The sequence below is a fragment of the Arachis ipaensis genome, chromosome B8, assembly GCF_059453495.1.
Source record: "Arachis ipaensis isolate K30076 ecotype BB chromosome B8, ASM5945349v1, whole genome shotgun sequence".
In the NCBI taxonomy this organism is placed as follows: domain Eukaryota; kingdom Viridiplantae; phylum Streptophyta; class Magnoliopsida; order Fabales; family Fabaceae; genus Arachis; species Arachis ipaensis.
In genome coordinates, this window is record NC_142443.1 from 50,433,238 (window position 1) to 50,457,056 (window position 23,819).

The 23,819-nt window shown below is 40.4% G+C and overlaps 2 non-coding genes across 2 annotated transcripts; one reads left to right on the forward strand and one right to left on the reverse strand.

Annotated features, from left to right (window-relative positions):
• Positions 1–7,886: 7,886 nt before the first annotated feature.
• Positions 7,887–7,990, reverse strand: LOC148548043 (small nucleolar RNA R71). The gene has a single exon (XR_015897752.1). It is a non-coding gene; the product is annotated as a small nucleolar RNA R71 (small nucleolar RNA).
• A 14,346-nt stretch (positions 7,991–22,336) lies between these two features.
• On the forward strand, positions 22,337–22,444 carry LOC148548044 (small nucleolar RNA R71). The gene has a single exon (XR_015898402.1). It is a non-coding gene; the product is annotated as a small nucleolar RNA R71 (small nucleolar RNA).
• The last annotated feature ends 1,375 nt before the right edge of the window (positions 22,445–23,819 follow it).

Consider the following 23,819-nt stretch of genomic DNA (forward strand, 5'->3'; position numbering starts at 1 on the left):
TTAGAATGGACCATCCTGGATATATTCTATGATGGTTTATCTGAGCTATCAAAGATGTCATTGGATACTTCTACAGGTGGATCCATTCACCTAAAGAAAACGCCTGCAGAAGCTCAATAACTCATTGACATGGTTGCTAATAACCAGTTCATGTACACTTCTGAGAGGAATCCTGTGAGTAATGGGACGCCTATGAAGAAGGGAGTTCTTGAAATTGATACTCTGAATGCCATATTGGCTCAGAATAAAATATTGACTCAGCAAGTCAATATGATTTCCCAGAGTCTGAATGGAATGCAAACTGCATCCAACAGTACTCAAGAGGCATCTTCTGAAGAAGAAGCTTATGATCCTGAGAACCCTGCAATAGCAGAGGTGAATTACTTAGGTGAACCTTATGGAAACACCTATAACTCATCATGGAGAAATCATCCAAATTTCTCATGGAAGGATCAAAAGCCTCAACAAGGCTTTAATAATGGTGGAAGAAACAGGTTTAGCAATAGCAAGCCTTTTCCATCATCCACTCAGCAACAGACAGAGAATTCTGAGCAGAATCCATCTAGCTTAGCAAACTTAGTCTCTGATCTATCTAAGGCCACTGTGAGTTTCATGAATGAAACAAGGTCTTCCATTAGAAATTTGGAAGCACAAGTGGGCCAGCTGAGTAAAAGGATCACTGAAATCCCTCCTAGTACTCTCCCAAGCAATACAGAAGAGAACCCAAAAGGAGAGTGCAAGGCCATTGACATAATCAAAATGGCCGAACCCAATGAGGGAGAGGAGGACGTGAATCCCAAGGAGGAAGACCTCCTGGGACGTCCAGTGATCAATAAGGAGCTTCCCTCTGAGGAACCAAAGGACTCTGAGGCTCATCTAGAGACCATAGAGATTCCATTGAACCTCCTTATGTCCTTCATGAGCTCTGATGAGTATTCCTCTTCTGAAGATAATGAGGATGTTACTGAAGAGCAAACTGCCAAGTTTCTTGGTGTAATCATGAAGCTGAATGCCAAATTATTTGGTATTGAGACTTGGGAAGATGAACCTCCCTTGTTCACCAATGAACTAAGTGATCTGGATCAACTGACATTGTCTCAGAAGAAACAGGATCCTGGAAAGTTCATAATACCTTGTACCATAGGCACCATGATCTTTAAGGCTCTGTGTGACCTTGGTTCAGGAATAAACCTCATGCCACTCTCTGTAATAGAGAAACTGGGAATCTATGGGGTGCAAGCTACTAGAATCTCATTAGAGATGGCAGATAATTCAAGAAAATAGGCTTATGGACAAGTTGAGGACGTGTTAGTAAAGGTTGAAGGCCTTTACATCCCTGCTGATTTCATAGTCCTGGATACTGGAAAGGAAGATGATGAATCCATCATCCTAGGAAGACCTTTCCTAGCCACAGCAAGAGCTGTGATTGATGTGGACAGAGGAGAATTAATCCTTCAATTGAATGAGGACAACCTTGTGTTTACAACTCAAGGATCTCTCTCTGCATCTATGGAGAGGAAGCATAAAAAGCTTCTCTCAAAGCAGAGTCAAACAAAGCGCCCACAATCAAACTCTAAGTTTGGTGTTGGGAGGCCACAACCAAACTCTAAGTTTGGTGTTGAACCCCTATATCCAAACTCTAAGTTTGGTGTTGGAGAGCCTCAACAATGCTCTGAACATCTGTGAGGCTCCATGTGAGCCCACTGTCAAGCTATTGACATTAAAGAAGCGCTTGTTGGGAGGCAACCCAATGTTTATTTATCTAACTATATTTTTGTTTTTCATGTTTTCTTAGGTTCATGATCATGCGGAGTCACAAAATAAATATAAAAATTGGAAACGGAATCAAAAACAGCAGAAGAAAAATCACACCCTAGAGGAAGCACCCGCCTAGCGTTCAACGCCAGAACAGAGCATGGTTCTGGCGCTGAACGCCCAAAATGGGCAGCATCCTGGCGCTGAACGCCCAGAACAAGCATGGTTCTGGCGTTCAACGCCAGAAATGGCCAACAAATGGGCGTTGAACGCCCAAAATAGGCACCAACCTGGTGCTGAACGCCCAGAGTTGTGTGCAAGGGCATTTTACATGCCTAATTTGGTGCAAGGGTGTAAATCCTTGGACACCTCAGGATCTGTGGACCCCACAGGATCATCTCAGGATCTGTGGACCCCACAGGATCCCCACCTACCTCCACTCACTTCTTCTCATCCCTCACCACTCTCCTTCACAAAATCCCATAAACACTCTTCCCCAAAAAACCCTTCACCAATCACCTCAATCTCTCTTCCCCATCACCTCTTCACCACTCACATCCATCCACTCTTCCCCATAAACCTACCTCATAAACTCCACCTACCTTCAAAATTCAAAACCAATTTCCCACCCAAACCCACCCTAAATCGCCGAACCTTAACCCCCCTCCCTCCCCTATATATAGCCCTCCATTCTTCCTCATTTTCACACAACAGAACCCTCTCCTCTCTACTTGGCCGAAACACACTTCACCCCTCTTCTCCATATTTTCTTCTTCTTCTTCCTCTATTCTTTCTTTTATTGCTCGAGGGCGAGCAATATTCTAAGTTTGGTGTGGTAAAAGCATAAACTTTTTATTTTTCCATTACCATTGATGGCACCTAAGACCAGAGAATCCTCTAGAAAGGGGAAAGAGAAGACAAAAGCTTCCACCTCCAAGTCATGGGAGATGGAAAGGTTCATCTCCAAAGCCCATCAAGACCACTTCTATGATGTTGTGGCCAAGAAGAAGGTGATCTCTGAGGTCCCTTTCAAACTCAAAAGAAATGAGTATCCGGAGATCCGACATGAAATTCAAAGAAGAGGTTGGGAAGTTCTAACAAATCCCATCCAACAAGTCGGCATCCTAATGGTTCAAGAGTTCTATGCCAATGCATGGATCACCAAGAACCATGATCACAGTAAGAACCCGGATCCAAAGAACTATGTTACAATGGTTCGGGGGAAAATACTTGGATTTTAGTCCGGAAAATGTGAGGTTGGCATTTAACTTTCCCATGATGCAAGGAGATGAACGCCCCTATACTAGAAGGGTCAACTTTAATCAAAGGTTGGACCAAGTCCTTATGGACATATGTGTGGAAGAAGCTCAATGGAAGATTGACTTCAAAGGCAAGCCGGTTCAACTAAGAAGATTGGACCTCAAGCCTGTGGCTAGAGGATGGTTGGAGTTCATTCAATGCTCAATCATTCCCACTAGCAACCGATCTGAAGTTACTGTGGATCGGGCCATCATGATTCATAGCATCATGATTGGAGAGGAAATAGAAGTTCATGAAGTCATCTCTAATGAACTCTACAAAATAGCCGAAAAGTCATCCCCCATGGCAAGGCTAGCTTTTTCTCATCTTATCTGCCATCTATGTTACTCAGCTGGAGCTTTCATAGAAGGAGACATTCCTATTAAGGAAGAGAAGCCCATCACTAAGAAAAAGATGGAGCAAGCAAGAGAGCCCATTCATGGAGCTCAAGAGGCGCAGGAAGCTCATCACCATGAGATCCTGGAGATGCCTCAAATGCATTTTCCTCCACAAAACTATTGGGAGTAAATCAACACCTCCCTAGGAGAATTAAGTGCCAACATGGGACAATTAAGGGTGGAACATCAAGAGCACTCCATCATGCTCCATGAAATAAGAGAAGATCAAAAAACAATGAGGGAGGAGCAACAAAGGCAAGGAAGAGACATAGAAGAGCTCAAGGACATCATTGGTTCCTTGATGAGCGAATAATTTATACGCTTTTTGGCATTGTTTTTAGTATGTTTTTAGTAGGATCTAGTTACTTTTAGGGATGTTTTCATTAGTTTTTATATTAAATTCACATTTCTGGACTTTACTATGAGTTTGTGTGTTTTTCTGTGATTTCAGGTATTTTCTGGCTGAAATTGAGGGACTTGAGCAGAAATCAGATTCAGAGGTTGAAAAAGGACTGCTGATGCTGTTGGATTCTGATCTCCCTGCACTCAAAGTGGATTTTCTGGAGCTACAGAACTCGAAATGGCACGCTTCCAATTGCGTTGGAAAGTAGACATCCAGGGCTTTCCAGAAATATATAATAGTCCATACTTTGGCCAAGAATTGACGACGTACACTGGCGTTCAACGCCAGCCTTCTGCCCAAATCTGGCGTCCAGCGCCAGAAAAGGATCCAAAACCAGAGTTGAACGCCCAAACTGGCACAAATACTGGCGTTCAACTCCACCAATAGCCTCTGCACGTGCAACACTCAGGCTTAACCCAAACACACACCAAGTGGGCCCCGGAAGTGGATTTATTCATCAATTACTTACTCATGTAAACCCTAGTGACTAGTTTATTATAAATAGGACCTCTTACTATTGTATTAGGCGTCTTTTTGACCATCTTTGAACGCATTGTTCTTAGATCATGGGGGCTGGCCACATGGCCATGCCTGGACCTATCACTTATGTATTTTCAACGGTAGAGTTTCTGCACTCCATAGATTAAGGTGTGGAGCTCTGCTGTTCCTCAAAGATTAATGCAAAGTACTACTGTTTTCTATTCAATTCTTCTTATTTCGCTTCTAAGATATCCATTCGCACCCAAGAACGTGATGAAGGTGATGATTATGTGTGACGCTCATCATCCTTCTCCCTTATGAACGCGTGCCTGACAAACACTTCTGTTCTACATGAATTAAGCTAGAATGAGTATCTCTTAGATCTCCTAACCAGAATCTTCGTGGCGTAAGCTAGAATGATAGCGGCATTCAAGAGAATCCGGAAGGTCTAAACCTTGTCTGTGGTATTCCGAGTAGGATTCAATGATTGAATGACTGTGACGAGCTTCAAACTCGCGATTGTTGGGCGTTAGTGACAGACGCAAAAGGAGGGTGAATCCTATTCCAGCATGATCGAGAACCGACAGATGAATAGTCGTGCCGTGACAGGGTGCGTGAGCATATTATTCACTGAGAGGAGGGGATGTAGCCACTGACAACGGTGATGCCCTTGCATAAAGCCAGCCATGGAAAGGAGTAAGACTGATTTGATGAAGATAGCAGGAAAGCAGAGGTTCAGAGGAACGAAAAGCATCTCCGTTCGCTTATCTGAAATTCCTACCAATGATTTACATAAGTATCTCTATCCCTATTTTATTATATAATATTCGAAAACACCATTATCACTTTATATCCGCCTGACTGAGATTTACAAGGTGACCATAGCTTGCTTCATACCAACAATCTCCGTGGGATTCGACCCTTACTCACGTAAGGTATTACTTGGACGACCCAGTGCACTTGCTGGTTAGTTGTATCGAAGTTGTGACAATTATGAATTAAGATCAAAGCACCAAGCTTTGGAGCCATTACCAGGGATTGTTCGAGCTTGGACATCACAATTTCGTGCACCAAGTTTTTGGCGCCGTTGCCGGGGATTGTTCGAGTTTGGACAACTGACGGCTCATCTTGTTGCTCAGATTAGGTAATTTTCTTTTCGTTTTGTTTTCAAAAAAAAAATCTTTCAAAAATATTTTCAAAAATCTCTCATCTGTTTTCGAAAAAAAAATAAATAAATAAATAAAAATGTTTTCAAAAATTTATTCAAAATTTTTAAGAATGAATTCTAGTGTTTCATGAAGCATGTGAAACCTGGCTGGCTGTAAAGCCATGTCTAAATTCATTTGGACTGAGACTTGCAATTTGTTATCAAGAGCAACTTAGTTGTTGCTCATCCACCTGCTGCTGATCCATGATCACCTGCTGAAGCTTGGCTGGCCATTGGCCATGTCTAGTGTTTTGGACTGCAGCTTTCTTTGAAGGCTTGGCTGGCTAGTGAGCCATGTCTAATTCCTGGACTGAAGCTTTAGACTAACATGGCAAGATTCCTGGAATTCATATTAAAAATTTTGGAATCCTTATTTTTCCTTTTTCATATAATTTTCGAAAAAATCCAAAAAGAAAAATTAGAAAATCATAAAAAATCAAAAAATAATTTTCTGTTTCTTGTTTGAGTCTTGAGTCATATCATAAGTTTGGTGTCATTTGCATATGCATCTTGCATTTTTCGAAAATTTCATGCATTCATAGTGTTCTTCATGATCTTCAAGTTGTTCTTGGTAAGTCTTCTTGTTTGATCTTGATGATTTTTTGTTTTGTGTCTTTTCATGTTTATCATATGCATTCTTGAATTCTTAGTGTCTAAGCATTAAAGAATTCTAAGTTTGGTGTCTTGCATGTTTTCTTTGCATTAAAAATTTTTCAAAATTGTGTCTTGATGTTCATCATGACATTCATAGTGTTCCTGGTGTTCATCTTGACATTCATAGCATTCTTGCATGCATTCATTGTTTTGATCTAAAAATTTCATGCATTGCATATTTTTCATGTTTTTCATAAAAATTTCAAAAATAAAAAAAAATATCTTTCCCTTTTTCTCTCATCAAATTCGAAAATTGAGTTGACTTTTTCAAAAATTTAAAAAAAAAAAAAAATCAAGTTGTTTCTTATGAGTCAAATCAAATTTTCAATTTGAAAATCTTATCTTTTTCGAAATCTTTTTCAAAAATCAAATCTTTTTCAAAAATTCTTAGTTATTTTAGAAAATTTCAAAAATATTTTTCAAAAATCTTTTTCTTATTTTTATACCAAATTTTCGAAAATAACATAATCAATTAATGTTTTGATTCAAAAATTTGAAGTTTGTTACTTGCTTGTTAAGAAAGATTCAAGTTCTAGAATCATATCTTGTGATTTCTTGTGAATCAAGTCATTAATTGTGATTTTAAAAATCAAATCTTTTTTTTTCAAAAACTAATTTCTATCATATCTTTTCAAAAATATCTTCTCATCTTATCTTTTTCAAAAATATCTTTTCAAAATATCTTTTCTAACTTCCTAACTTCCTATCTTTTCAAAATTTGTTTCAACTAACTAACTAACTTGTTGTTTGTTTCTTAACTTTTTCAAAACCACCTAACTAACTCTCTCTCTCTCATTTTCAAAAATATCTCTCCCCTTTTTCAAAATTTCTTTTTAATTTATTAATTATTTTAATTTTTAAAACTTAATTTTCGAAAATTACTAACAATTTTTCAAAAACCATTTTCAAAAATCACTAACCCCTTTTCAAAAATAATTTTCGAAAATTCCCTCCTTCTCTCTCATCCTATTCTATTTATTCATTCATATCCTAACATCTCATCTCACATCTCTTCCATCCGTACAGTTGTGTTTCTTCCTTTACATCACATTCTTTGTCTCCCCCTCTTTTCTTCCACTCACAAAGGGATCCCTATACTGTGGTATAAAGGATCTCTATTATTATTATTATTTTTCTGTGCCTTCTTCTTTGTCATATGAGCAGGAGCAAGGATAAGAACATTCTTGTGGAAGCAGATCCAGAACCTGAAAGGACTCTGAAGAGAAAATTAAGAGAAGCCAAAATACAACAATCCAGAGATAACCTTTCAGAAATTTTCGAACAGGAAAAGGAGATGGCAGCCGAAAATAATAATAATGAAAGGAGGATGCTTGGTGACTTTACTGCACCTAATTCCAATTTACATGGAAGAAGCATCTCCATTCCTGCCATTAGAGCAAACAACTTTGAGCTGAAACCTCAATTAGTTTCTCTGATGCAGCAGAACTGCAAGTTTCATGGACTTCCATCTGAAGATCCTTTTCAGTTCTTAACTGAATTCTTGCAGATATGTGATACTGTTAAGACTAATGGAGTAGATCCTGAAGTCTACAGGCTCATGCTTTTCCCTTTTGCTGTAAGAGACAGAGCTAGATTATGGTTGGATTCTCAACCTAAAGACAGCCTAAACTCTTGGGATAAGCTGGTCACGGCTTTCTTAGCCAAGTACTTTCCTCCTCAAAAGCTGAGCAAGCTTAGAGCTGATGTCCAAACCTTCAGACAGAAAGAAGGTGAATCCCTCTATGAAGCTTGGGAAAGATACAAACAATTGACCAAAAAGTGTCCTTCTGACATGCTCTCAGAATGGACCATCCTGGATATATTCTATGATGGTCTGTCTGAGTTATCTAAGATGTCATTGGATACTTCTGCAGGTGGATCCATTCACCTAAAGAAAACGCCTGCAGAAGCTCAATAACTCATTGACATGGTTGCTAATAACCAGTTCATGTACACTTCTGAAAGGAATCCTGTGAATAATGGGACGCCTATGAAGAAGGGAGTTCTTGAAGTTGATGCTCTGAATGCCATATTGACTCAGAATAAAATATTGACTCAGCAAGTCAATATGATCTCTCAGAGTCTGCATGGAATGCAAGCTGCATCCAACAGTACTCAAGAGGCATCTTCTGAAGAAGAAGCCTATGATCCTGAGAACCCTGCAATAGCAGAGGTGAACTACTTAGGTGAACCTTATGGAAACACCTATAACTCAACATGGAGAAATCATCCAAATTTCTCATGGAAGGATCAAAAGCCCCAACAAGGCTTTAATAATGGTGGAAGAAACAGGTTTAGCAATAGCAAGCCTTTTCCATCATCAACTCAGCAACAGACAGAGAACTCTGAACAAAATGCTTCTAATTTAGCAAATCTAGTCTCTGATCTATCGAAGGCCACTGTAAGTTTCATGAATGAAACAAGGTCTTCCATTAGAAATTTGGAAGCACAAGTGGGCCAGCTGAGTAAAAGGATCACTGAAATCCCTCCTAGTACTCTCCCAAGCAATACAGAAGAGAACCTAAAAGGAGAGTGCAAGGCCATTGACATAAGCGCCATGGCCGAACCTGTGAGGAGAGGAGAGGACGTGAATCCCAAGGAGGAAGACCTCCTGGGACGTCCAGTGGTCAATAAGGAGCTTCCCTCTGAGGAACCAAAGGAATCTGAGACTCATCTAGAGACCATAGAGATTCCATTGAACCTCCTTATGCCCTTCATGAGCTCTGATGAGTACTCCTCTTCTGAAGAGAATGAGGATGTTACTGAAGAGTAAACTGCCAAGTTTCTTGGTGCAATCATGAAGCTGAATGCCAAATTGTTTGGCATTGATACTTGGGAAGTTGAACCTCCCTTGTTCATCAATGAACTAAGTGATCTGGATCAACTGACATTGCCTCAGAAGAGACAGGATCCTGGAAAGTTCATAATACCCTGTACCATAGGCACCATGATCTTTAAGGCTCTATGTGTCCTTGGTTCAGGAATAAACCTCATGCCTCTCTCTGTAATAGAGAAACTGGGAATCTATGGGGTGCAAGCTGCTAAAATCTCACTAGAGATGGCAGACAGCTCAAGAAAACAGGCTTATGGACAAGTAGAAGATGTATTAGTAAAGGTTGAGGGCCTTTACATACCTACTGATTTCATAGTCCTGGATACTGGAAAGGAAGAGGATGAATCCATCATCCTAGGAAGACCTTTCCTGGCCACAGCAAGAGCTGTGATTGATGTTGACAGAGGTGAAATAGTCCTTCAATGGAATGAGAACTCCCTTGTATTCAAAACTCAAGGATCTCCCTCTGCAACCATGAAGAGGAAGCATGAAAAGCTTCTCTCAAAGCAGAGTCAACCAGAGCCCCCACAGTCAAACTCTAAGTTTGGTGTTGGGAGGCCACAACCAAACTCTAAGTTTGGTGTTGGAGAGTCTCAACAAAGCTCTGCACATCTGTGAGGCTCCATGAGAGCCCATTGTCAAGCTATTGACATTAAAGAAGCGCTTGTTGGGAGGCAACCCAATGTTTATCTAATTCTTATTTTTATTGTTTTTCATGTTTTCTTAGGTTCATGGTCATGTGGAGTCACAAAATAAATAGAAAAATTGAAAACGGAATCAAAAACAGCAGAAGAAAAATCACACCCTGGAGGAGCATCTGTCTGGCGTTCAGCGCCAGAACAGAGCATGGTTCTGGCGCTGAACGCCCAAAATGGGCAGCTTCTGGGCGCTGAACGCCAGAACAGGCATGGTTCTGGCGTTCAACGCCAGAAATGGCACACAAATGGGCGTTGAACGCCCAAAATGGCCACCAACCTGGCGCTGAACGCCCAGAGTTGGGTACAAAGGCATTTTTACATGCCTAATGGGTGCAGGGATGTAAATCCTTGAACACCTCAGGATCTGTGGACTCCACAGGATCCCCACCTACCTCCACTCACTCCTTCTCACCACTCTCTTTCACACAACCCCACAAACACTCTTCCCTAAAAACCCCTCACCAATCACCTCAATCTCTCTTCCCCACTAAACCTTCACCACTCACATCCATCTCCTCTTCCCCATAAACCTACCTCATAAACTCCACCTACCTTCAAAATTCAAAACCAATTTCCCACCCAAACCCACCCATATGGCCAAACCTTAACCCCCCTCCCTTCCCTATATAAAGACCTCCATTCTTCATCAAATTCACACAACACACCCCTCTACACTCTCCTTGGCCGAAACCACATCTCCCTCTCCCTCTCCATATTTCTTCTTCTTCTTCTTCTATTCTTTTGTTTATTGCTCGAGGGCGAGCAATATTCTAAGTTTGGTGTGGTAAAAGCATAGCCTTTTTGTTTTTCCATTACCATTGATGGCATCAAAGACCGGAGAATCCTCTAGAAGAGGGAAAGGGAAGATAAAAGCTTCCACATCCGAGTCATGGGAGATGGAAAGATTCATCTCCAAAGCCCATCAAGACCACTTCTATGATGTTGTGGCCAAGAAGAAGGTGATCCCTGAGGTCCCTTTTAAACTCAAAAGAAATGAGTATCCGGAGATCCGACATGAAATTCAAAGAAGAGGTTGGGAAGTTCTAACAAATCCCATCCAACAAGTCGGCATCCTAATGGTTCAAGAGTTCTATGCCAATGCATGGATCACCAAGAACCATGATCAAAGTAAGAACCCGGATCCAAAGAACTATGTTTCAATGGTTCGGGGGAAATACTTAGATTTTAGTCCGGAGAATGTGAGGTTGGCGTTCAACTTGCCATACATGGAAGAGAACGCACGCCCCTACACAAGGAGAGTCAACTTTGATCAAAGGTTGGACCAAGTCCTTATGGACATATGTGTAGAAGGAGCTCAATGGAAGATTCACTCCAAAGGCAAGCCGGTTCAACTAAGAAGATTGGACCTCAAGCCTATAGCTAGAGGATGGTTAGAGTTTATTCAATGCTCAATCATTCCCACTAGCAACCGGTCTGAAGTTACTATAGACCGGGCCATCATGATCCATAGCATCATGATTGGAGAAGAGGTGGAAGTTCATGAGATTATACCTCAAGAACTCTACAAGGTGGCTGACAAGTCCTCCACTATGGCAAGGTTAGCCTTTCCTCACCTCATCTGCCACCTATGCAATTCAGCTGGGATTGACATAGAGAGAGATATCCTCATCAAAGAGGACAAGCCCATCACTAAGAAAAAGATGGAGCAAGCAAGAGAGCCCAGTCATGGAGCTCAAGAGGCGCAAGAAGCTCACTTCCATGAGATCCCTGAGATGCCTCAAATGCACTTTCCTCCACAAAATTATTGGGAGCAAATCAACACCTCCCTAGGAGAATTGAGTTCCAATATGGGACAACTAAGGGTGGAACATCAAGAGCACTCCATCATGCTCCATGAAATAAGAGAAGATCAAAGAGCAATGAGGGAGGAGCAACAAAGACAAGGAAGAGACATAGAAGAGCTCAAGGACATCATTGGTTCCTCAAGAAGGAAACGCCACCATCACTAAGGTGGATTCATTCCTTGTTCTTATTTCCTCTGTTTTTCGTTTTCTATGTTATGTGCTTATCTATGTTTGTATCTTCATTACATGATCATTAGTAGTTAGTAACTTTGTCTTAAAGATATGAATGTCCTATGAATCCATCACCTCTCTTAAAAGAAAAATATTTTAATTCAAAAGAACAAGAAGTACATGAGTTTCGAATTTATCCTTGAACTTAGCTTAATTATATTAATGTGGTGACAATGCTTCTTGTTTTCTGAATGTATGCTTGAACAGTACATATGTCTTTTGAAGTTGTTGTTTAAGAATGTTAAATATGTTGGCTCTTGAAAGAATGATGACTAGGAGACATGTTATTTGATAATCTGAAAAACCATAAAAATGATTCTTGAAGCAAGAAAAAGCAGCAAAAAACAAAGCTTGCAGAAAAAAAAAAAAAGGGGGCGAAAAAAAAAAAAAAAAAGAAAAAAGCAAGCAGAAAAAGCCAATAACCCTTAAAACCAAAAGGCAAGGGCAAATAAAAAGGATCCCAAGGCTTTGAGCATCAGTGGATAGGAGGGCCTAAAGGAATAAAATCCTGGTCTAAGCGGCTAAACCAAGCTGTCCCTAACCATGTGCTTGTGGCATGAAGGTGTCAAGTGAAAACTTGAGACTGAGCGGTTAAAGTCAAGGTCCAAAGCAAACAAAGAGTGTGCTTAAGAACCCTGGACACCTCTAATTGGGGACTTTAGCAAAGCTGAGTCACAATCTGAAAAGGTTCACCCAATTATGTGTCTGTGGCATTTATGTATCCGGTGGTAATACTGGAAAACAAAGTGCTTAGGGCCACGGCCAAGACTCATAAAGAAGCTGTGTTCAAGAATCATCATACTGAACTAGGAGAGTCAATAACACTATTCGAAATCTGAAGTTCCTATAGATACCAATCATTCTGAACCTCAATGGATAAAGTGAGATGCCAAAACTATTCAAGAGGCAAAAAGCTATAAGTCCCGCTCATATGATTGAAGCTCTGATTCATTGATAGTTTGGAATTTATAGTATATTCTCTTCTTTTTATCCTATTTGATTTTCAGTTGCTTGGGGACAAGCAACAATTTAAGTTTGGTGTTGTGATGAGCGGATAATTTATACGCTTTTTGGCATTGTTTTTAGTATGTTTTTAGTAGGATCTAGTTACTTTTAGGGATGTTTTCATTAGTTTTTATGTTAAATTCACATTTCTGGACTTTACTATGAGTTTGTGTGTTTTTCTGTGATTTCAGGTATTTTCTGGCTGAAATTGAGGGACTTGAGCAGAAATCAGATTCAGAGGTTGAAAAAGGACTGCTGATGCTGTTGGATTCTGACCTCCCTGCACTCAAAGTAGTATTTCTGGAGCTACAGAACTCGAAATGGCACGCTTCCAATTGCGTTGGAAAGTAGACATCCAGGGCTTTCCAGAAATATATAATAGTCCATACTTTGGCCAAGAATTGACGACGTAAACTGGCGTTCAACGCCCGCCTTCTGCCCAAATCTGGCGTCCAGCGCCAGAAAAGGATCCAAAACCAGAGTTGAACGCCCAAACTGGCACAAATACTGGCGTTCAACTCCACCAATAGCCTCTGCACGTGCAACACTCAGGCTCAGCCCAAACACACACCAAGTGGGCCCCGAAAGTGGATTTATTCATCAATTACTTACTCATGTAAACCCTAGTGACTAGTTTATTATAAATAGGAACTCTTACTATTGTATTAGGCGTCTTTTTGACCATCTTTGAACGCATTGTTCTTAGATCATGGGGGCTGGCCACATGGCCATGCCTGGACCTATCACTTATGTATTTTCAACGGTAGAGTTTCTGCACACCATAGATTAAGGTGTGGAGCTCTGCTGTTCCTCAAAGATTAATGCAAAGTACTACTGTTTTCTATTCAATTCTTCTTATTTCGCTTCTAAGATATCCATTCGCACCCAAGAACGTGATGAAGGTGATGATTATGTGTGACGCTCATTATCCTTCTCCCTTATGAACGCGTGCCTGACAAACACTTCTGTTCTACATGAATTAAGCTAGAATGAGTATCTCTTAGATCTCCTAACCAGAATCTTCGTGGCGTAAGCTAGAATGATGGCGGCATTCAAGAGAATCCGGAAGGTCTAAACCTTGTCTGTGGTATTCCGAGTAGGATTCAATGATTGAATGACTGTGACGAGCTTCAAACTCGCGATTGTTGGGCGTTAGTGACAGACGCAAAAGGAGGGTGAATCCTATTCCAGCATGATCGAGAACCGACAGATGAATAGCTGTGCCGTGACAGGGTGCGTGAGCATATTATTCACTGAGAGGAGGGGATGTAGCCACTGACAACGGTGATGCCCTTGCATAAAGCCAGCCATGGAAAGGAGTAAGACTGATTGGATGAAGATAGCAGGAAAGCAGAGGTTCTGAGGAACGAAAAGCATCTCCGTTCGCTTATCTGAAATTCCTACCAATGATTTACATAAGTATCTCTATCCCTATTTTATTATATAATATTCGAAAACACCATTATCACTTTATATCCGCCTGACTGAGATTTACAAGGTGACCATAGCTTGCTTCATACCAACAATCTCCGTTGGATTCGACCCTTACTCACGTAAGGTATTACTTGGACGACCCAGTGCACTTGCTGGTTAGTTGTATCGAAGTTGTGACAATTATGAATTAAGATCAAAGCACCAAGCTTTGGAGCCATTACCAGGGATTGTTCGAGCCTGGACATCACAATTTCGTGCACCATTCCTCAAGAAGGAAACGCCACCATCACTAAGGTGGATTCATTCCTTGTTCTTATTTCCTCTGTTTTTTCGTTTTCTATGTTATGTGCTTATCTATGTTTGTGTCTTCATTACATGATCATTAGTAGTTAGTAACTTTGTCTTAAAGTTATGAATGCCCTATGAATCCATCACCTCTCTTAAATGAAAAATGTTTTAATTCAAAAGAACAAGAAGTACATGAGTTTCGAATTTATCCTTGAACTTAGTTTAATTATACTGATGTGGTGACAATGCTTCTTGTTTTCCGAATGAATGCTTGAACAGTGCATATGTCTTTTGAAGTTGTTGTTTAAGAATGTTAAATATGTTGGCTCTTGAAAGAATGATGACTAGGAGACATGTTATTTGATAATCTGAAAAATCATAAAAATAATTCTTGAAGCAAGAAAAAGCAGCAAAGAACAAAGCTTGCAGAAAAAAAAAATGGGCGAAAAAAAATTAGAAGAAAAAGAAAAAGCAAGCAGAAAAAGCCAAAAGCTCTTAAAACCAAGAGGCAAGAGCAAAAAGCCAATAACCCTTAAAACCAAAAGGCAAGGGAAAATAAAAAGGATCCCAAGGCTTTGAGCATCAGTGGATAGGAGGGCCTAAAGGAATAAAATCCTGGTCTAAGCGGCTAAACCAAGCTGTCCCTAACCATGTGCTTGTGGCGTGTAGGTGTCAAGTGAAAACTTGAGACTGAGCGGTTAAAGTCAAGGTCCAAAGCAAAAAAAGAGTGTGCTTAAGAACCCTGGACACCTCTAATTAGTGACTTTAGCAAAGCTGAGTCACAATCTGAAAAGGTTCACCCAATTATGTGTCTGTGGCATTTATGTATCCGGTGGTAATACTGGAAAACAAAGTGCTTAGGGCCACGACCAAGACTCATAAAAGAAGATGTGTTCAAGAATCATCATACTGAACTAGGAGAATCAATAACACTATCTGAACTCTGAGTTCCTATAGATGCTAATCATTCTAAACTTCAATGGATAAAGTGAGATGCCAAAACTATTCAAGAGGCAAAAAGTTATAAGTCCCGCTCATATGATTGAAGCTCTGTTTTATTGATAGTTTAGAATTTATAGTATATTCTCTTCTTTTTATCCTATTTTATTTTCATTTGCTTGGGGACAAGCTACAATTTAAGTTTGGTGTTGTGATGAGCGGATAATTTATACGCTTTTAGGCATTGTTTTTAGTATGTTTTTAGTAGAATCTAGTTACTTTTAGGGATCTTTTCATTAGTTTTTATGTTAAATTCACATTTCTGGACTTTACTATGAGTTTGTGTGTTTTTCTGTGATTTCAGGTATTTTCTGGCTGAAATTGAGGGACTTGAGCAGAAATTAGATTCAGAGGTTGAAGAAGGACTGCTGATGCTGTTGGATTCTGACCTCCCTGCACTCAAAGTGGATTTTCTAGAGCTACAGAACTCGAAATGGCGTGCTTCTAATTGCGTTGGAAAGTAGATATCCAGGGCTTTCCAGTAATGTATAATAGTCTATACTTTGCCCAAGTTTAGACGATGCAAACTGGCATTCAACGCCAGCTCTCCGCCCAATTCTGGAGTTCAGGGCCAGAAAGGGATCAAAAACCAGAGTTGAACGCCAGAAATGGATCAAAACCTGGCATTCAACTCCACAAATGGCCTCTGCACGTGGAAAGTTAAAGCTCAGCCCAAGCACACACCAAGTGGGCCCCGGAAGTGGATTTATGCATCAATTACTTACTTCTGTAAACCCTAGTAGCTAGTTTATTATAAATAGGACATTTTACTATTGTATTAGACATCCTAAGTTTTATCTTCGGATCATAGTAGTCTTGGTTACTCCGGTTCCCCTCTGGGGCCGAGACCAATGAACTCCATTATTACTTATGTATTTTCAACGGTAGAGTTTCTGCACTCCATAGATTAAGGTGTGGAGCTCTGCTGTTCCTCAAAGATTAATGCAAAGTACTACTGTTTTCTATTCAATTCATCTTATTTCGCTTCCAAGATATTCATTCGAACTTCAATCTGAATGTGATGAATGTGACAATCATCATCATTCCCTATGAACGCGTGCCTGACAACCACTTCCGTTCTACCTTCGACTGAATGAGTATCTCTTATATCTCTTAATCAGAATCTTCGTGGTGTAAGCTAGAATGATGGCGGCATTCAAGAGAATCCGGAAAGTCTAAACCTTGTCTGTGGTATTCCGAGTAGGATTCAATGATTGAATGACTGTGACGAGCTTCAAACTCGCGAGTGCTGGGCGTAGTGACAGACGCAAAAGGATAGAAAATCCTATTCCAGCAGGATCGAGAACCGACAGATGAATGGCCGTGCCGTGACAGGGTGCGTTGACCATTTTCACTGAGAGGATAAGATGAAACCATTGACAAGGGTGATGCCTCCAGACGATTAGCCGTGCCGTGACAGGGCATTTGGATCATATTCCCGAGAGAAGACCGAAAGTAGCCATTGACAGTGGTGATGTATCACATAAAGCCAGCCATGGAAAGGAGTAAGACTGATTGGATGAAGATAGCAGGAAAGCAGAGGTTCAGAGGAACGAAAGCATCTCTATTCGCTTATCTGAAATTCTCACCAATGATTTACATAAGTATTTCTATCCTTTATTCTATGTTTATTTAATTATTATTCGAAAACACCATTATCAATTTATATCTGCCTGACTGGGATTTACAAGGTGACCATAGCTTGCTTCATACCAACAATCTCCGTGGGATTCGACCCTTACTCACGTAAGGTATTACTTGGACGACCCAGTGCACTTGCTGGTTAGTTGTGCGAAGTTGTGAACCATGGTATTGGCATCATATTTTTGGCGCCATTACCAGGGAAAGAAAGAGCGATGAATTTTACATAATTAAAGTGTAATCACAATTTCTGCGCACCAGTGGATCACCGTTGTCAATGGCTACCATCCGTCCTCTCAGTGAAAAAGGTCCAGGTGCACTGTCACCGCACGGCTAATCATCTGTCGGTTCCCACTCATGCTGGAATAGGATCCATTGATCCTTTTGCGTCTGTCACTATGCCCAGCCCTTGTGAATTTGAAGCTCGTCACAGTCATTCAATCCCTGAATCCTACTCGGAATACCACAGACAAGGTTTAGACTTTCCGGATTCTCAAGAATGCTGCCAATGGATTCTAGCTTATACCACAAAGATTCTAATTAAGGAATCCAAGAGATATTCATTCAATCGAAGGTAGAACAGAGGTGGTTGTCAGGTACGCGTTCATAGGTTGAGGATGATGATGAGTGTCACGGATCATCACATCCATCATATTGAAGTGCGAATAAACATCTTAGATAAAAACAAGCGTATTTGAATAGAAAACAGAAATAGTTGCATTAATTCATCGAAACACAGCAGAGCTCCTCACCCCCAACAATGGAGTTCAGAGACTCATGCCGTCAAAGAGTACAAAGTTCAGATCTAAAAATGTCATGAGGTGCGAAAATCGACCTCTAAAAGTTGTTTAAATACTAAACTAGTAACCTAGGTTTATAGAAAATGAATAAACTATGATAGATGGTGCAGAAATCCACTTCTGGGGCTCACTTGGTGTGTGCTGAGGCTGAGACTTAAGCTTCTCACGTGCCTAGGCTGTTCCTGGAGTTAAACACCAGGTTGTAACCTGTTTCTGGCGTTCAACTCCCATTTGTAACCTGTTTCTGGCGTTTGACGCCAGACTGCAACATGGAACTGGCGTTGAACGCCAGTTTACGTCATCTATCCTTGAGCAAAGTATGGACTATTATATATTGCTGGAAAGCCCTAGATGTCTACTTTCCAACGCAATTGAGAGCGCGCCATTTGGAGTTTTGTAGCTCCAGAAAATCTACTTTGAGTGCAGGAAGGTCAGAATCCAATAGCATCAGCAGTCCTTTTTCAGCCTGAATCAGATTTTTGCTCAGCTCCCTCAATTTCAGCCAGAAAATACCTTAAATTACAGAAAATCACACAAACTCATAGTAAAGTTCAGAATTGTGATTTTTATTTAAAAACTAATAGAAAATACCTGAAATTACAGAAAATCACACAAACTCATAGTAAAGTTCAGAATTGTGATTTTTATTTAAAAACTAATAGAAATATAATAAAAACTAACTAAATTACACTGAAAACATACTAAAAACAATGCCAAAAAGCATATAAATTATCCGCTCATCAATGGGTCATCCCATATATAATATTTAGACTCGCTTTTCAGCTTGTCTCTTTGATGCTTAGAAAAGTTTGGAGGAAAGGTGCGGCTAACTAGATAATTAGCTACAGGTGCATACCAAGGGACTACCTCAGATACTGCTTGCAGGTTATCAAATGGGAAATTATCAACTATAGGAGTGGGGTCATCTGTAATGTGCTCAAGGCGACTCAAATGGTCTGCCACTAAATTCTGGTTACCACTCCTATCCTTAATTTCTAAATCAAATTCTTGTAATAGCAGTATCCAACGTATAAGCCTTGGTTTGGACTCCTTTTTAGCTAATAGATACTTTAGAGCTGCGTGGTCTGAGTACACTACTACCTTCGTACCAAGTAAATAGGCTCGGAATTTATCCAGAGCAAAAATAATAGCAAGAAGCTCTTTATCAGTAGTAGTGTAATTGGACTGAGCGGCATCTAAAGTTTTAGACGCATAAGCAATAACAAAGGGGTTCTTACCTTCACGCTGAGCCAGTGCTGCTCCTACTGCATGGTTGGAGGCGTCGCACATTATTTCAAATGGCTGGCTCCAGTCTGGTCCTCTCACAATTGGAGTTTGAGTCAGGGCGGTCTTCAGCTTATCAAATGCTTGTTTGCAATCCTCGCTAAACTCGAATTCAATATCCTTCTGCATTAGTCTGGATAAGGGAAGAGCTACCTTACTGAAGTCCTTAATGAATCTCCTGTAAAATCCTGCATGGCTAAGGAATGAACGGACTTCCCTCACAGAAGAGGGGTAAGGTGAACTAGAAATAACATCCACCTTTGCTAGATCTACAGAAATGCCAGTATTAGACACAACATGTCCTAGTACAATACCTTGTTTTACCATAAAGTGACATTTTTCAAAATTCAATACAAGGTTTGTACTGACACATTTATCTAATACTCTAGATAATCCATCTAAGCAAAGGCTAAAGGAATCGCCATATACACTAAAATCATCCATAAAAACTTCCATACAGTCCTCAATAAGATCAGAGAAAAGACTCATCATGCACCTTTGGAAGGTAGCTGGTGCATTGCACAAGCCAAAGGGCATTCTCTTGTAAGCATAAGTCCCAGAAGGACATGTAAAAGTGGTCTTTTCATAATCCTCAAGAGCTATATGAATCTAGAAATAACCTGTGTAACCATCAAAAAAACAATAATGTGATTTACCTGACAGGCGATCCAACATTTGATCAATGAATGGAAGAGGATAGTGATCCTTACAAGTGGCCTGGTTGAGGCGTCTGTAGTCAATGCAGACCCTCCAGGCATTCTGAACTCTGGTTACAATGAGATCTCCATGCTCATTCTTCACTATAGTGACTCCAGACTTCTTGGGCACCACTTGTACTGGGCTTACCCATTCACTGTCTGAAATGGGGTAGATGATATCTACCTCCAGTAGTCTGGTCACTTCCTTTTTGAAAACCTCTAAGATAGTGGAGTTTAGTCTTCTCTGGGGTTGACGGACAGGTCTTGCTCCCTCTTCTAAAAATATCCGATGCTCACAGACTTGAGGGTTGATGCCTACTATGTCTGCCAAACTCTAACCAATTGCCTTTTTGTGCCTTCTCAGCACACTAAGTAACTGCTCTTCCGGTTGAGAAGTGAGTTCCCTTGCAATGATAACTGGAAACTTCTGCTCGTCCTCAAGGTAAGTATATTTGAGGTGTGGAGGAAGGGGTTTTAATTCTAACTTCTGATCATGGTTAGGCTCTGGGTTGTCTAGAGCTGGTAACAATGGTAAAGCACTGTCATTGTCCTCTGAGAATGTCCCCAAACTTGGACCTTGTCCTATGAAATTCTCTTCAAATTCCTCCTGGTGAACTTCAGCCACGGTTTCATCTATAATGTCACATTGGAGGATAGAATGATCCTCCGGAGGATGCTTCATAACTCCATTTAGATTGAAGATTACTACTCGGCCATCTATTTCAAAAGAGTATATTCCTGATAAAGCATCTAATTTGAACTTCGAGGTCTTCAGGAATGGTCTTCCGAGTAGGATTGATGATGGCTTCTCTGAGTCATTTTGGGACATCTCCAAGATATAAAAATCAATGGAAAATGTGAGCCCCTTAATGCCCACTAATACATCTTCAGCAACTCCAGTCACTGTAATAATGCTTTTATCTGCTAACACAAAATGAGCTGCCGACCTTTTTAAGGGGGGAGCCTCAAAATATCATATATAGACAAAGGCATTATACTCACACATGCTCCTAAATCACACATGCAGTCAGAAAATACTACACCACCAATAGTACAATTAACCATACATGGACCTGGGTCACTACACTTTTCAGGTAAACCTCCCATTAAAGCAGATATGGAACTACCTAAAGGAATAGTTTCTAATTCATTAATTTTGTCTTTATGTATACATAAATCCTTTAGAAACTTTGCATATTTAGGTACCTGTTGAATAACATCAAAAAGATGAACAGTTACCTCAACCTTTTTGAATATTTCTACCATTTTGGGGTCAAGTTCCAGCTGCTTCCTGGGCTTCCTTGCAAGTTGTGGAAATGGAATGGGAGTGGTGTCTTCTGCAGTGTCTGCGCCCTGTGGTGCTTCCTCCTGTGGTTGAACTTCTTCTTTTTCATCTATGTCCTGTATGTCCTGTATGTCCTCTTCCTCGTCAACATCTTCTATTTCCACTACCTCTTCAGCTGAGGCGTGTTCTGGTGGGCTTGGCTCCTCCTGATTCCTCTCCTGCAGTGTGGTTTTGGACCTTAGGGTGATGGCATTAATGCCACCTTTTAGATTGGGTAATGGTTGAGAGAGAATTCCACTGAAGCTCAAAGGCTGGTTATTGGAGTTATTCATTGATCCAATCTGTGAGACAAGAGCTTGCAGGGTAGAGTTCAGACCATTTAGTGTAGCATAAAGGTTATTTTCCATGGTCTGTTGTCTCCGATCAATAGATTGTAGTAAGTCATCATTAGCAGATGAAGAAGGATAAGTAATTTGAGAGATCTGCTGTTGGGTATTCTGTGGTCCTTGGGATTGCCTCAGGTGAGGTGCTCTGTAACGCTGGAACTGGTTCTGCTGCCTGTTATTGTTGTTATTCCACCTCTGATTTCCCTGATTGTCTCTACCTCCTCTGTTGTTGTTGTTGTCCCTCCAATTCTGGTTAGAATTGTCCTGCCATCCGTGGTTATAATTGCCACCTTGATTGTACCCTAGGTTGGGGCGGTCATAGAAGTTATGAGTGGCTGCCACGGTGTTATCTTCCTGCTGGAGTTGCGAACATTCGTCAATATAATGGCTATAATTAGCACAGATTCCGTAAACTCTCTGTGGGACTAACTGTTGGCTTTGCTGTGGTGGAGAAGGTTGAGCTTGCTGAACTTGTTGTTGATTCAATTGCATCTGCTTCAGCAAGTTGGTCATTTCACAGATACTCTAAGTTAGAGCAGCAGTCTCTCTGCTAGATGATACCTCTGCAATGGCTTTTGAACGGCCTTGCTTCTGCCTGTGATTCCGAGTGGATTCAGCTAAGTCACTGATCAATTGCCATGCCTCATCAGTGGTCTTGTACTTTTTCATAGACCCATTGCTAACACTTTCCAATGTGGTCTTATCTTGGGGCCTCATGCCCTGTGTGACATAACCGAGTAACACTATCTTGTCAATCATATGGTGGGGGCAAGCTTCTAGAAGATTATTGAAGCGCTCCCAGTATTCATAGAGAGTCTCAGATTCGTCTTGAACAATCATGGAAATATCTTTCCTCAGTTTATCAGTAACTTTAGCTGGAAAGAATTTTTCCAAGAATTCTCTTCTAAGTGTATCCCAGTTGGATACAGTTGCTGCGGGTTGAGTGTAGTACCACTCTCTTGCCTTTCCCTCAAGAGAAAACGGGAAAGCTTTCAAAAAAATTGAAGTTTCATCTGCACCATCACGTCTGACAATAGAACAGGCTGCTTGAAAATCTCTCAGGTGCTTGATAGGCTCTTGAGCAGGTAAGCCATGAAACTTGGGCATCAAATTGAGCAGTGCAGTCTTTATTTCAAAGTCTGTAGCCACTGCTGGGTGATGCGCTTGAAACGGTTGCATTGTAAAATCAGGGGCTCCAGCCTCCTGGATAGTAACTCTCCTAGGTTCTGCCATGTCACCTACACGTAAATCAACCAAATCAATAGAACGGGGGGCTGGTTTCTTCCTCAAATGACATTTTAGATCCGCCCTCAGAGAGGACTAACCGACGCCGAGCTTGCCTTATTCATGAAATAGTTCTTTTAATCTCAGGATCGAATACTGGCAAGCTTGGATAAGGAAGTGAACGTGTCATCTAGCGAAAGAAACAAGCAGCTCATAGTAGCAAGATAAAATAAAATGCAAATAAATAAATTCCAATTAATAACTTTAGCACTCTATTGTAACTCCCCAGCAACGGCGCCAAAAATTGACGTGGCAAAAATTGGAGAGTCAAGAATTGTTATAAGATATGCGTTGCAAGTATAGTTCTCAACCAACCAGAATTCCACTTATCAATTTAGAAGGTTGTCACAAGAATTAAAATTAAAATACTGGGAGTATGAATCCCAGGTCGTCTCCCAACGAGTTACAGAAAGGTGTGCTATTTTATTAACCAGATGTTTTCAAAATGGTTTGAGTTGCATAAACAAGAAATTAAATTAGAAAAATTAAATAATTTAAATAAAAGCCTTGACTGGGAATAGATTAGTTGGAAGCCCTATTCTTGTTGAAGTACTCTCAAGATTAATTGATAATTGAAGGTTGTTCTGTTTAGTTATCCCTTACTAGGTAAGGGAAAGTCAAACAAGTTGGAATGTTGTTTCTATTCACAAGTTCCAAACCGCTCAATTGAAAAGGATTAGTGTCAATGACTAGAAAGCATCCCAACAATAAACCTAATTACAATTTTTCTTTTAAGCATCCCAACTCAAGGGTTCCTTTCAATCAACTCCCCATCAAGTTAGGGAACTACTCGCTCATTGTGAATGTAGAATTCATAACATAGGAAAGGGAATTAAAGAAAGACATGATAGATAAAACTCAAGGGAATCAATTAAAAATAAAAATAATTCTTGTATTAATAAATTTTAAAATAATCTAATGGTAAAATTGAGTAAATTAAAGGACATGGAAG